This window comes from Ammospiza nelsoni, chromosome 3 (genome assembly GCF_027579445.1).
Source record: "Ammospiza nelsoni isolate bAmmNel1 chromosome 3, bAmmNel1.pri, whole genome shotgun sequence".
In the NCBI taxonomy this organism is placed as follows: Eukaryota; Metazoa; Chordata; class Aves; order Passeriformes; family Passerellidae; genus Ammospiza; species Ammospiza nelsoni.
Window position 1 is genome coordinate 69,936,755 of NC_080635.1, and position 14,850 is coordinate 69,951,604.

Genomic DNA, 14,850 nt, shown 5'->3' on the forward strand with positions numbered 1-14,850 from the left:
CTCTATTACAATTAATAAAACAGTGATTAAAAAAACAGTAAGGAGTAAGGAGTTCCACTGCACCTGTCTGTTTAGAAAAACTTCTACAGTCAGTTCACACTGGGAAAAGCAAGGTAGGCTATCATTCCCCATTCCCCCAGCTACTGGGAGCCAGAATTTTTAGAAGGTCTTCTCTGTAGACCTTATGTCTGATACAGATGGCAATGGTCCTGTGCAGGGCCAGGAGCTGGACTTCATGATCCTTGAGAGTCCCTTCCAACTCAGCACATTCTGTGATTCTGTAATTTTGCTCCCCAGTCCCAGCAGGAAACAGATAGAGGGAAGACTGCAGCGTCAATGGGGACAGCATCACTGGTACACACAGATCTTGTCCCTCACTACTGTCACCATTTCCCAAGTAGCCTTTAATTTGCACAAGTGAAGAGCTCCTCTCTGACTCTCTGCTGGGAGGTAGGAGAGTGTCCACAGCAGTGTCTGAAAAGCCATACTTGGGCTCTTGTCTTTATTCCCCAGTTGTTTACTCCAGAAGTCTGGTCTTTGCTGCACAGGAAGATTTTTAAGCAGTAGAGAGCAGTACAGGATCCACACATTAGTCCCAGCATTGTCCAGAAGTGAGACAGCTGTACTGTCACAGCTCTTATCTCAGTTCAATCAAGATTTGAGAAGCATGGCTGACTACATCAGATATGGCACCACATTGGCTCTGCCATCTCACACTGCCTCTGCCATTCTCTCCCATCTCAAGACCAGTGTCCTTTAATTGCTAGGGTGCAGAGTGGGTGTATTTGCAATCACTAAGTACAGTGAGGAAAAGCCCTGTATTCAGGCTATGAACATTCTGCTCTCTGACATCCAAATCCATGTTCTGTCTGCCCCAGCAAATCTCTACAACAGTTAGCACACAGGTACAGGTTTAGTAAAAGTCCCAGAATCACTGAGGTTGGAAGAGGCCTTTAAAATCATCAAGTCCAAAGCCAACCCTGCACTGCCCCTGTAACCCCCATAACCCCATCAACTACTGCCAGATCCTCCTAAACACGCCCAAGGCTGGTGACTCCATCACCTTCCTGGTCAACCTATTCCAGTGCATGGCCATCCTTACAGTGAATTTTCTTTTTCTAATACCTAATCTGCATCTCCCCGTCTCAGCTTAAGGCCATTTCCTCCTGTCCTTTCACTGCAGGCAGGGTAGAAGAGCTGGGCCCCACCTCACTACACCCTCCTTTCAGATGTAAACAACAGCTAATATTAGACATAGCTCTCATTAACAGAAACTTACCAATCACAACTGATGCACTTTCACACCGGCGAAATTTTGACGCAGAGAAATCGCTATCAAAGAGAAAAAAGAACGAAATTAAGAGAGATGAGTTCTCAGCGGAGTGAGGTTTCCAGGGCAGCCGTGGGACAACACGTCCCAGAGGAAGCCCCCAAATAAGCAGCACCTGTGGAGTAAACGCTGTCCCAACCCACACCCGGCAGTCGCGCCTCCCTCCCGAGCACGGCAAAGCTGCCGGGAAGCGGCACGGGGATTACCAGTCTCGGGCCGCTTTTCAAAGCCTCCCGCCCGACTTACCGCACAGTCCGGCCCTTCGCCCCCGCCCGGCCAGGCGGCACCCCCAGGGACGAGCGCTACGGCCGGCGGGGGCACCGGGCGCTGCCCGGGGGACTCGGTCGGGACCCGCCGGCGCCTCCGCAGGGCCCAGCCTCGCTCGGCCGCCCGCCGTTCCCATAGCAACCGTACGCGGGGCCGCCCGGGCACCCCGGGGCGCACGCGCCAGCACCTGCGGGCGCGTGCGCGGCGCGGCCGCTGCCTGGCAGGGATGGCGAGACCAGATCGAGGGGATGGCGAGACCAGATCCCAGGGATGGCGAGCCCAGATCCCAGGGATGGCGAGCTCAGATCCCAGGGATGGCGAGCCCAGATCCCAGGGATGGCGAGCTCAGATCCCAGGGATGGCGAGACCAGATCCCAGGGATGGCGAGACCAGATCCCAGGGATGGCGAGCTCAGATCCCAGGGATGGCGAGCCCAGATCCCAGGGATGGCGAGACCAGATCCCAGGGATGGCGAGCTCAGATCCCAGGGATGGCGAGCCCAGATCCCAGGGATGGCGAGACCAGATCCCAGGGATGGCGAGCCCCGATCTCAGGGATGGCGAGCCCCGATCTCAGGGATGGCGTGCCCCTCCTGCCGCGGCGCTGTCCCGCAGCACTCTGCGTTCCTGGTGCAGAGCTGTCCCCGTGGGCAGTGCTGGCCCGCGTTCATGGACAGCGTGGTGGCGGCTGGCACAAGCCAGGGCGCGGCTGGCAGAAGTTACTGGGGTGACCTGCTGTTGTTGCCAATTTAGGGACGCTAAACACAGACACGGGGCCCGGTTTAGACAGGAGGTGTTTTTTGTTCTGTGCAGGGTGCAAGGTGAAAGTGTTACACAAATCAGCTCAGATTCTCAAAAATTTACAGAATCACAGAATCGGTTGACTTGGAAAAGACTTCTGAGATCATCGAGTCCAACCTATGACTGAACATCACCATGCCAACTAGACCGTGGCACTAAGTGTCATGTCCTGTCTTTCCTTAAACTACTCCTAGGGTCAGTGACTTCACCACTGCCATAGGCAGTCCATTTCAATTACACTAAATATACATTTTAGCAAGCAAATCACAGTTCATTGAAAAATTCTCCTGTTGGTATTTAACCTTTATTGGTTTAACGATTTTCTTGCTTCTTATGCTAATTAGTCCTCATGCTCAATCTTTCTCTTCTTTTGAGTTGGTGGGATTCTGGAGTTGGTGGCCAGTGGTGGTTGAGTCTCCACCATGGCTGGAATCAAGAGGCTGTGAACTGGCACTGAGTCCTTGCATTATAAAGGGCAGGGGACCTGTGGCCAGACAGGTGACAAAAGACACAGCAAGTGACAATAGACTGACAGGTGACACAGCAGGAGGTGAACACTCACAGGATAACCCCAGACTGTTGGATAAAAGCCCCGGTGAGCCTCTGTTCAGGGTCAGTCCTGTAAAGCTATGATGCCTGTTTCACTGATAAGGCAAGACTGTTTCCCAACCCTCTTCTCATTCTCTGTAACTCTCTGGGTGAATTGCTGGCTATTTCTGACTCTTTGGGTGTCAGCATCATTGTAATACCTTCTCTCTGAGCTCAGATTTGCTGGTCGTAAATTGAGACATTAAAAGTTTTCCAAAGTAAAAAAACAGGGTCACAGACATGGTGTAGCAGCAGCCACAAACTGCTGTCCTGTGCCTGGGTCACTCTGGTCAGGCAGGGAAGGTTGGATTGCTCACATTAGTGGTTCCCTGGCAGGGCAGAAGTGCTGTCACATCTCTGGCTTGCCTCCTGTTCCCTGGAAGGCCAAAGGATGGACATTTTCACATTGGCTGTAGCAGAGCTTCACACACATGGGTCCCACAGGCCGGATGGCTTTGTGGGAGTGGCACAAAGGAGTCACTTGCAGTGACTTCCCCAGGCTGCCTCCTGCCAAGGTCTCAACAAAAATGCATCCACCTCCAGGTTTGGATATGTTGGCCACGTGAACCAGACGCTTCCTGAACAGCTCCCCGCAGCCTCCTGCTATTGCAATAAGTAATGTGATCACAGCCTGTATCAGAAAATCTCCAGACATGTAATAACAGCAAAGACAGGCCTTTTGTGGCAAGTGGGTTGCTTGTGACTGCCTTTGTTCACTATCTCTGAATGCATTTTGAAATTTATCTAAAAACTGCTGCAGGAGGGTAGTTGTTACCTCTGCGAATAATAGAAAAACACAACAAATACAGCTCCATCTGACCAAACTGCTTCCTTTGTTCCTTTATTATATACTTCAGATATATCTGAAAGCACTCCCCAAATAAATTCATCCTCAATATATATATTTATATGTAAATATCTATAAATCTCTTACTAGCTTGAAGTTCCTATTACTAATCACTTGCTAACGTAACTTTTACTTTTTCATGTTTGCTACATAAGAACCTTGTGGATGTTTTAAATTTAATTTGTCTTTCTGATTTTTATGATAAGCTTTGTTATGCCACTCTCTTCTAGGAAAATACCCTCTTCCAGTTTTTTTATTCTGACAGGCATTATGATAGCAGTAAAAAGATCTCCGTGTGTAATGCTACCTGGTTTACATAACACATGCCATTATCTCTGCTAGCTTCTACTTTATCTCTAATTATTAGGCATCTAGTCCTCTTTCTTTGGCAGCCAAGTTCAATACCTCAGAAGTAATGAAAACCTTGTTATTATTGTACCCGCTTTTCTCTGTATATTCTTCTTTAAAAGCCAAAAGAATGTGTGTGCGTGCATGTATGTATGCTATTTTCAGATCATTCACAGTTAGCTCATTTTCTGTTACTTTGTTCTGAACCTTTCTTTTATTGAAATAATACAAGGGAAGTTTCACAGAAAATTGTGTAGATCTGTTTCCTGCTAAAGCCAGTTTGAATTTCTTTTTACCGTTATCATTCTTTAAAAATTTTTTAAATCCGCCCAGTTAAACCCACTAAGCCTCCTTTCTTGGCTTCTTTAATCCTTTTCATATGCACATTATTTCTCCTCTCTATTTTCTAGGTCATCAAATTGAAGAGTTAAATTTTATTCATTTTCTGAGTTTTGGCAATTATAGCAAATATTTCTTTTGTGATCTCTCTGCTATGTATCAATTGTTATAACTTTCTCACTTAAATCCTTTCCATCCTGTGCTTTTTATTGAAGGAACTCTCTCAGCACCTCTTTTAAATGCAGGTACATAATTAAATCTTGTTTGCAGTAACAGTGCTTTAGGATGGAAATATCATCAAAGCCTATAAGTTGAGGTCTAGGTAGCTAGTATTGGTGAAGTGATTGCCAAGATAAAAGCAATGTGTTCTGAACATTTCTGCCTCACTAATGAAAACATATTCAATGGGAAATATTCAGTTATGTCATATTCATTCAAATTGCTTTTTAAAAAAAAATTTGTTTGATTTGAAAATCATGAAAGGGATTTTGTGCTGGTATCCAGTCTCAGGTTTTGTTCTGGCTAACTTAAATCTGTCTAGAGATGAAACTTACCTGAATATCCAAACATACCAGGCCTGTATTTCAGTGCAATTCAGAATTAGTTAACAGTGTTAAGCACTTTACCCGCCGAGTGTTCACTGACCACATTTGCTGCTTCTAGCTGCTGACCTGTAAAAGCAGCCTCCAGTGCAATTTGAGCGACATAAGAGGCAATGCAGCCCCCATTTATCTGTATTTCTTTCCTCTTTTTCAAAATAAAACACCTCCACCCCCAATCTGGACAAAAATCTTCCTGTCATATTCAACCTTGCATAAACCATCTGGTATGTGCTGTTAAATAAGCTCAATGTTTTGTATCACTTGTAGATCATTACAAAGGCAGGTGGAGCTGTTCATTTTATAGCAGTTAGAAGCAACACCTATATCAAGTGGCCTAATAAGTCTTAATAAAGCAAGTTTATGAAGACCTCCATTCCATGCAGCAGGGAAATCTGTCACAGGAAAGAGTGCTGGGTGTATGATGGGATGATTAGTTGGTGGATAAAGGGAGAGCTGTGTACGCTGTTTATCTTAAGTAAGGCTTTTCATTGTCTCCCATTACACCCTGACAGACAAACTGATGAAGCATGGGCTATTAAGATGGATATGGAGCTGAACCTAAATTTGGCAGAACTGCAGGGCTCAAAGGGTTGAGATTGGCCACACAAAATGCAGCTGGGGACCACTCATCCTCAGGGTGCGCCCTTGGCAAGTTTACAGATGATATAAAACTGGATGGAGTGACTGGTACATCAGATGGTTGTGCTGCCATTCAGAGGGACCCAAACAAGCTGGAGAACTGGGCCAAGGGGGATCTCAAGAAGCAAAACAAAGGGAAATGTGAAGTCCTGCACCTCAAGAGGAATAACCCCATGCACCAGTACATGTTGGGGACCAGCTAGATGGAAAGGAGCTTGGCAGAAAAGGACCTGGGGATGCCAGCTGACAAAAGTTGAACCAGCAATGTGCCACTTGCTGCAGAGGGGGCCAACAGCCTCTTGGGCTGCATTAGGAAAAGCACTGCCAGGAGATAGACAAAAGTGATCCTTTCCTTCTGTGCAGCACCAGTGAGGCCACAGCTGCAGCACTGGGTCCAGTCATGGTGTCCCCAGTACAACAGGGACATACTGGAGTCTGGAGAAGGGCCACTAAGGTGACTAAGGGAATGAAGCATCTTTAGCATGAGAAAAGGCTGAGAGAGCTGGGACTGTTCAGCCTGGAGAAGAGGAGGCTCTGGTGGGAACTTATCTGTGTGTATCTGAAGGAAGGGTGCAAAGAAGATGGAGACAGACTTCTTGGTGGTGCACAGTGAAAGAACAAGAGAAAGAAGGCACAAATTGAAATATATGGAACTCCATTTAATCATTGAACATATTCCTGTGATGAGAATGGTTATCTCTAAATATCTTAAACACTAAAACAGGTTGTTCATAGAGTTTGTATGGTTTCCATCTTTGGTGATATTAAAAATTTTATTGAAAAAGTCCCTGAAGGACCTTCTTTAGTTAACTGCTTTGAGCAAGAGGGTTGGACTAGATGATCTCCAGAGATTTTTTTTCAAACCCTAAATATTCTGTGATAGATGTACATCTTTAAAAATTTCTTAAATTCTTATTCAGATTTGGCTGAAAATTTAGATTTTGGAAAATGCCATGATCACTCTCTACCTTGCATTGCTTAGTGTGGTTTGACCACTGCATCCTACAAACTCTGCCCCTTACCCTTCTCTCTGAGCAGCAATTGGTTGCCTCCATGCTCAGTGCTCAACCCTCCAGTGAAAAGCTGAGATTTCCCAGTGAAGTTAACACCAGCTTCCCAAGTGAAATACACTTCAGTTGTACCCCTGTTTGTGCTGACACACAGCATGCAAAGACTTCTTGTACCAGCTAACTAAGCACTGTGAGCAATCTACCAGCTGCACACCCACTATGCAATTGTCCCTACATCAGTGATTGCTTTCATTGATTTCCTGATATTTCTACTGCCTCTGCCAGTGACTGGAAATCCCTGGCATGTTAGTGAAATGCTTGATTTTCCTCTACTCTACCTTTTGAAACAGCTAGACAAACAGAACTCCCCACGACTAAGGGTGCTCCTTGTCAATTTAAGACCCAAATTTCTTTGGGCCAGGCAGGAAGAAATATTGGAGAAACAGCCTTTCTTGATGAATAAATAAATTTGGAAGGAAAATGTGAAAGTCATTGAAGGTTGCAATCCAATGTACAGCCTAAAGAGCAAGTTAAGAACCAGTGAAAGGTGAAAAAGAAAGCGCTTTTTTTTTTTTCTCAGAAGACACAACCTTCAGTTTAGTGTTTCTTTTATGAGCATTTTGTTGTGCACAACTTCCAATGGCTGTACATTCATTATGGGGCATACTGAGCTCAGACACTGCACTTAAAATTCACAGAAGCCTGTGGTGAAGAATACCAAGAACTGACTAAATTGGAAGGGATTTTTGGGCACAGAGATGTGGATAAAGTCAAAACTGTTGAGACACAGAACCCATTAAGGAGCTAAATGAGTAAGAGGATTGACTGAATAGAGCTGGTGCATTAACGTGGTGAACTTACTTGCTTTCTCAAGGTACCTACAGCAGCATTCCTTGCCTTTCCTCCAAACAGATTCTCCTGTCAAACTGTATCTGATGGGAGGGCATGTTAAGATTGCTGAAATATTAGTTTCCAGCCAAAGTTCAAAAAATCATAGGATCATAGGATGGTTTGGGTTGGAAAGGACCTTAAAGATCATCTAGTTCCAAGTCCCTGCAATGGGCAGGGACACCTTCCACTAGACCAGATTGCTCCAAGCCCCATCCAGCCTGGCCTTGATCACTCCCAGGGATGGGGCACCCACAACTTCTCTGAGCAACCTGTGTCTCACCACCCTCACAGCAAAGAATTTCTTCCTGATATCTAATCTAAACCTGTCCTCTTCCAGTTTAAAGCCATTCCCCCTTATCCTGTCTCTACATACCCTTGTAAAAAGACCCTCTCCAGATTTCTTGTAGCCCTCTTTAGGTACTGGAAAGTGCTATAAGGTCTCCCCAGAGCCTTCTCTTCTACTGGCTGAACAACCCCAACTCTCTCAGCCTGTTTCCATGTATACAGAGGCTGCATGCAGGCCACAGGTGCTGCAGGTCCATAGCATGCCACACTCATTGTTTGGAACTTGCCTTACACGTGTGGTTATGCACATACCCAGCAGGTTCCATGCCTACATATGGTCCCTAAGCTCTATATGTTTTCCATCCATCTGTATATTCTACATGTGTGATTGCTACTCTAAGGAATCCACTTGTCTCTAATATCTGGAAATGTTATGGAAACATACAAAACACTGCCACTGCCCCTGTGTTGAATTCAGGAAACAGGATGAAACTCCGTTGAAATTGAGGGACCCTATGAGACCCTTCATGTGTTTTGCAGGAGACTGCTAAATTAAAGATTTGTGGGTTGGTGTTATTTTTGTCCAGTTACAGTGGTTTTGTTTTCACAAACACCTTGCCAGGCAAATCTGCCTTGTCTTTGCTGCCAGGGTTGGCTTTGTAGCTCTATTACTGACAACAGTATAGATGGGAAGGAAAGCATGGGCTTTCTCACAAACAGCATTGATATAAAATACTCTCCAGAGAGATCACCACTGAGAAGCACTGCTTTTATTTTATGTATTCAAAATAAGATGGGACCAAATTGGACATAAACCTTATTTGCTGTTCCACCACAATCAGCAAAGCTCATTGTATCAAGTTCATCTCTGATTTCCAGTACATTACCCAGCATGAAAAGATTGTGCAGCAGGAAATAGTTAATTTTGTGAATCTTACTGGAGTCTGAGCACCTCAAATAATGCCAAAATGCCCAGATTGGCACAGCTTTCCAGAATGCTGGCACCACCTATTTCCCCACTGTCTTTGCTTTAAGCATCCCTTAACACAGAGTGAATGTGCTGTGAGGATAACACAAACTTTACATCCAACCCTGAAATTTTCCCTCATAGAATGTTTACAGTGTGTCTCAAAACTACAATTTGTTCTTGTAGTTCAGCAAATACTCACAGCAAATAGTTAGCTATCATTCTTTGTCTCTATGTCCCACTTGCCCACAGTACCCAATATTTTAAGCTCCTCTCTGGATATAAAAGAATTCTTTCATCTGTCTTAAATGAGCAAGAGAGCTCTGCTGTTGGATGCAGTCTGGGGTTCTGGCACTGAAAAATCTGCAATATGAAGAAACAACATATATAAAAATACGTTATTGTACAAGATAGAAAAGCATTTTTAAATCTGACCCAATATTTACTCAGACTTTAGGATGGGACATTGTACCTCACAGTACACAGTGCAACTCCACAACATGCTGCAAAGAATTACCAGAAAGCAATCTACAAAATGTGGCACAAGGTACTCTGAGTTAACCTCCCACCAGATTTCTCTTGCTGATAAAAGCCTGATGATCTGAGGACAAAGGGCATCTTCAAAAAATAGCCAGATGTGAACCCATCCTGCCAAAACAGCTGTGTCAGTGGCACATGCCAGCAGAACTTCTGCCACTAGAACTTTCTAGCTCAAACAAGGCCAGCAGCAGCAGCAGTGGTGTGCACAGCCTTGGGATGCCTCCTGAGCACAGGTGTAGGGTTAGACACAGCTGAGATAGGTAAGAACTTCAGTTTGGCTGCTGCAAGTGGGAATTTCCTCCAAAATTTTTGACAAAAGGTCCTGTACTTCAGTGACAATCCCTTTGCAAATATCAGCAGGAACAAAAGAAAAAAAAAAAGATGAAAAGTAAAGAAGGGCTAAGAATGTCATGAATGTCATGAATGTAGGTCCAGCATTTCCTGAAAGAGGAAATTTGAAATTTCAGAACCACAGAGAAAAGGAATTCATGGAGAATGTCATCTCAAGTTTGGAATCATCTTCTTCAGGGAAGTTGTGACTTGCAGGAATAGTACAAAGGTGATAAAAATTAAATATAAGGCTGGATAAATGGCAAAATTGGCTGCTAAGGCAATAACAGCTTTAAAGCCATTGTTTTAACTACCAGAGTCAAATGCTTAGAAACAACCAAAGGGACCAGTACATCATGAGTGCAATTCTTATACTCCAAATTTTTGTATCTGTAAAGAAGTAGGTACACATATTTATGAAAATCCTTATTCTATTATTTTAAGTAGGTGTTATTAAATTTTTGGTAATTGCAGATATGAAATAGTTTCAGATTTGTGAAGATAACCGTTTGGAAAGGTTAGATCCACTAGGACCCAAAAATTAACTTTCATTGAGCTGAATTGCATTTCCTGTAAATGTGAAATTGGAGAATTCAGTTCCTACTGTTGTGGTACCTGACTTTGAGTGGTATTTTACCAAGAGTTCCTCAAGGATACCTCTTCAGTCATATTTTTATTCATTACCTTAGAATAGGAAGATGGAGTTTGTTAATAAAATTTGCTGATGACACGGAAGTGGGAGACATAGTTAATAAGGAAAGGGATGGCAATATGATACAGGAAGACCTGAATAACCTTGAGAAACTAGAGTAATAAAAATGGACTGAAACTTAATAGTGCAAATTGCAAGCTTGTGCCCTTCTGTACTAATACAAATTTCTGTCATAAGCTGCAAGGTCATCAGTTCAGAAGCAGAAATAAGCGAGTTGTGCCTGGAAGTGCAAGTTAACCACTTGCTTCAAATGTTAAGGGGATGTGGAAAAGGCAAATTTGATCCTTGGGTCTGCTGGGTGAGATATTTCCAGTAGCTGTAGTGAGTGTGTGTCACTCCACAGGAGGAGGCAGTGTTGGGAGTCCCCCTGCAGCTCCGTGCCATCTAGAGCATCCACATTCAGGAGAGAGAGACTGAGACTGGGATGAGTGTCCAGGAGGGTGGTGAGACTGATCCAGGGACAAGCCTATCATGCCATAAAGCTACAGTGGCACAGCTTGTTTATTCTGCCCAAGGGAAGGGTGAGAGACTCTGTTCATATCATCTCTTTAAAAAAGATAAAAAGCAATTTATACTTTATTTATGCTCAGGAGCAAATGAGCATTATCTCTCCTGGAAAAATCAGAATGCCAATTTTTAAAAAAGTTTAAAGCTAGTAGAGAAATAAGATTCTGAAACAGCCTCCCAGGAAGACTAGGGAAGTAAAAATCAAACTATATTAAGAGCTGTACTAAAGTTGCATTAAAAGATTGAGGTGGGGTAGTTGCTGAAAATAACTGGAGCTGAAAGCCCGTTATTCTATTTAGTGTTACTCTGAAAAAATCTGAAGTGATTTAGTAGCCATTCATAAAAATACCCCATAAAAGTAAATAGCCTTCATTTCTAAAAGAGCACTGCATTTGCATGAAGTAGATGATTTTTTGACTGGTAAGCTAAATTTTTGTTTTTCTCAGTAGTAAGTAACAGTACTGCTACCAAGGGCGAGATTAATACCCGTGGAATTTTGTATTTCTAGCTACAAAACTAAAAGAATAAATATTACTTCTCCTTTAGATAACACTGAAGTTCTTAGAGCATTACTTTTCCCAGTAGATTGTTTGCTGTAAGGCCAGTTGCCTGCCTTTGTTAGGGAGAAAAACTCAGGGAAAAGGCAGCATAGCACTCCAAGCCTTGAAAAGAAAGCAACTGTTTGATTGTGTGTGTCTGTGTGTGTGTTTTCTGTTATGGTTTGTTGTGCAACAGCAATAATCTCTATTGCTTTGTAGTATACTCACAATAAATGGCTTTTTAGATTGATTACATGCCTCAACTTTGCTTTGGCTATTAATCAATCTCAGCAGCTGTTTATTGCTTTGTACATTACAAAGCAATAAAGATTATCCCTAAAAGAGCTGTTAATGCCTTGTGGAAAAGTTTGGAAACCATTATTTTTAGAAATAGTACTGCTGATTTATAATTTTCTGGCTACCATCTTTGTTGCTTCTTTGGGTTCCTTTCTGATGGCATCACATTTCTCTCCTAAATTGCTAATCACAGTGCTTCATTGCTGACAGTGCTTTGTGTGATGGTACAGATTTGCCCAAAGAGGACAATGGATTTTGCACACAAGGGTACTGTCTCCAGAGCACAGCAATATCAATATTGTTCCTGTTTTTCCTCAAAGGCTGGGGGGTTTTCCATCAAGTAATAGTTTAAGACTTGACTCACTGAAAAAATGAACCACTAAAAATCTTACAATATAATTATGAATGTAAAGCTGCCTGTGTGGACACTTCTATTCCATGATAAATAAACTATGGGAAAGGGCATTCTTTGTAATTTTGGAACACACACTTTCCTGTGGGGATCGATCCTCGGTACAAAAATTTATTTTTACCTGTAGAATTACATTGAAAGAAAAACTACTTTAATTTCTGGCAGCAGTTGCAGTTCAAATATTCATGGATACTTGAGTGGTATTTGCACGACCTTGTGACTGTTGCAGATGTACTCTTTTCATACTTGTTCTAAACCCACCTCAGTTTGCATCCTTGCTGACCTGCTCAGCACTGCCTCTGAAGAAAGGCTGGGCTGCTCAGTATTTTTGCAGCTGCTGTTTTTCATAATTTGTTGCATTCTACAACCTGCCTCTGAGCACAGAAAGACTGGGTGAAAGACTTAGTTTTTCCTTCTGTCCTTGTTCCTATGCTCAGCAAATCATAATTGGTCCCATTCTTTCTGTCTTAGTGCAGAGGACATTTATTGTCAATGTTAAACCAGGCTTAAATGTTAAGCCAATGTTAAACCTAAAGCTTAGGTTTTGCAAGCTTTTCTGTGGTCTCCTGTCAGTGCAGTTTCCAGTCATGGTGTAAAGGAAACCATTCTAGTGGTGAAAAGCTGTTAAATTCAGCCATCTACTTTCTCTACTTAAAGTATCAACAAAAGCTCAAAATGTGTGCAAAATGTTATAATCATTACCCTGTCCTTCAAAATTTGACTGTTATCTGCTCATTTTTATCAGAAATACTAAGACCACTAATCAGCCATTGGTTGATGCTGAACTTGGTGCCAATCTCATTGTCATTAATAATAAAAATACAGAGAATGCCTGGAAATAAGTAGAAATATTTTCTCACATAGTAGTAGTGTAACTTAGAACATTGCCCTAGTTTCAGCTGGGATAAAGTTGATTTTCTTCCTAGTAACTGTCACAGTGCTGTGGCTTGGATTTAGGATGAGAATGGTGTTGATAACATGGGGATGTTTTGGTTGCTGCCACATGAAGTCAAGGAAGGCCTTTTCTGCTTCTCACACCACGGCTACCAGAAAGCAGGCCAGAGGGCACAAGAGGTTGGGAGGAGACACAACTGCTCAAGGTGACCTGAACTGGCAAAGGGAACATTCTACACCACAGAGTGTCATGCTCAGTGTATAAACTAGGGGGAGACGTGGCCAGGGGCTGCAGCTCAGGAGCTGGCCGGGCATCAGTCAGCCGGTAGAGAGCAATTACATTGTGCAACATTTGTTTTGCATATTCTTTTAAATTTTTTTTTCTTTTTCTGTCCTATGAAACTGTCTTTATCTCAGACCATGATTTTTTTTTTCTTATGCAACTTCCTCCACATTCCCACTGAGGTAGGGAAGACGCGTGAGTGAGTGAGTGAGTGAGTGAGTGAGTGAGTGAGTGAGTGAGTGAGTGAGTGAGTGAGTGAGTGAGTGAGTGGCTGTGTGATGTTATCTGCCTGCCAGATTAAACCACAACAAAGATGCAAAAGTCAAGGAGATAAAACAAAAGATATACAAAATGGCAAAATTGATTTAGTGACAGAAAGCTTACAATAAAAGGGAAACAACAGTGAAGAAGAGGAAATAAGCATGAAAGGGTGTATGGAATCCTTCCTGTTCCTTTTTCCTTTTAATTGACATGTATCCTAAGAAATTTTTAAATCATCAAAATATTCCTGGAGGGTACAGTTTCCCATTTAGCCCATTCATCTTATGACTCTTCAGTTTTGTAAAATTAGCTACAGAATTAGATCCTGCAGACTGACACATGTGAGAGGGCAAGACTCACTCATCTAAGAACAGCTATTTTTAGTAGGTGTATCAAGTGGAATGGATAAATAAAGTAGGTAACATGCCATGATGAATTTTCCTGGTGAACCTCATGTACAACATCCAGAGAACTCACTTTAGACAGAGGGTATGTAGTGGAAGATTACTTATCTTTTGAGACATCACCTGTCATCATCCCTATTTGTAAGGAGGTGATATAGAATATAGGCAGTGCCATGAATTGCTCTTAAATGATACAAAAATTCCCATTCAGCAAGACTCAATAGAATCAGAATGGCCAGTTGTGACATGCTGTGAAATGTTAACAGCCAATGGAGCATGAAAGAAACCCCTGAAAATAGCCATACTGTAGATTCAGTGAGATTTTTCAGGTGTGTTTAAGTCTAAATATGCTGGAAGCAGAGTACGTAAAAGTTGCTAAAACCAGCACTACAACATGATCTAATTTGCTTTAATTTCCACAATATGAATACTTAAAGAAGTATGTCCCTTATTTTGAAAGCTGAGGTTTATGCTTCTGATGATAACCCATGGACACAGATAATGTGTTTTCATCACATGTGGTAGCATGGCTGTAGTTCTGCTGGCTGCTGCAGCATCACTCAACCTTGTCCAGGCAGGATGTACTGAGGAATCAGATTAGGTTATCAACAAAGATCTGCACAGATACATTTTCTTTTGCTCTTCCCATACTGGTTATGAATTTCTGTTCCTTTACTGCAAAAATCAAGCAGGCATCTTGGCATCAAACTGAATCTTGTTTGTACTACATCACCAGTTTAAAAGTGATCAAGTCCTTC

The 14,850-nt window shown here is 42.8% G+C and overlaps 1 protein-coding gene across 4 annotated transcripts in view; it reads right to left on the reverse strand.

The window, feature by feature from the left end:
• ARMC2 (armadillo repeat containing 2) overlaps positions 1-1,730 on the reverse strand; it is a 69,622-nt gene extending 67,892 nt beyond the window's left edge. For all 4 annotated transcript variants that reach the window (XM_059468018.1, XM_059468017.1, XM_059468020.1 and 1 more), the window contains exons 1-2: positions 1,577-1,730; positions 1,280-1,332 (exon numbers count right to left, since the gene is read on the reverse strand). The gene's annotated coding sequence lies outside the window, so the exon portion shown is untranslated. The remainder of the gene's footprint in view (positions 1-1,279; positions 1,333-1,576) is intronic.
• Between the last annotated feature and the right edge of the window lie 13,120 nt (positions 1,731-14,850).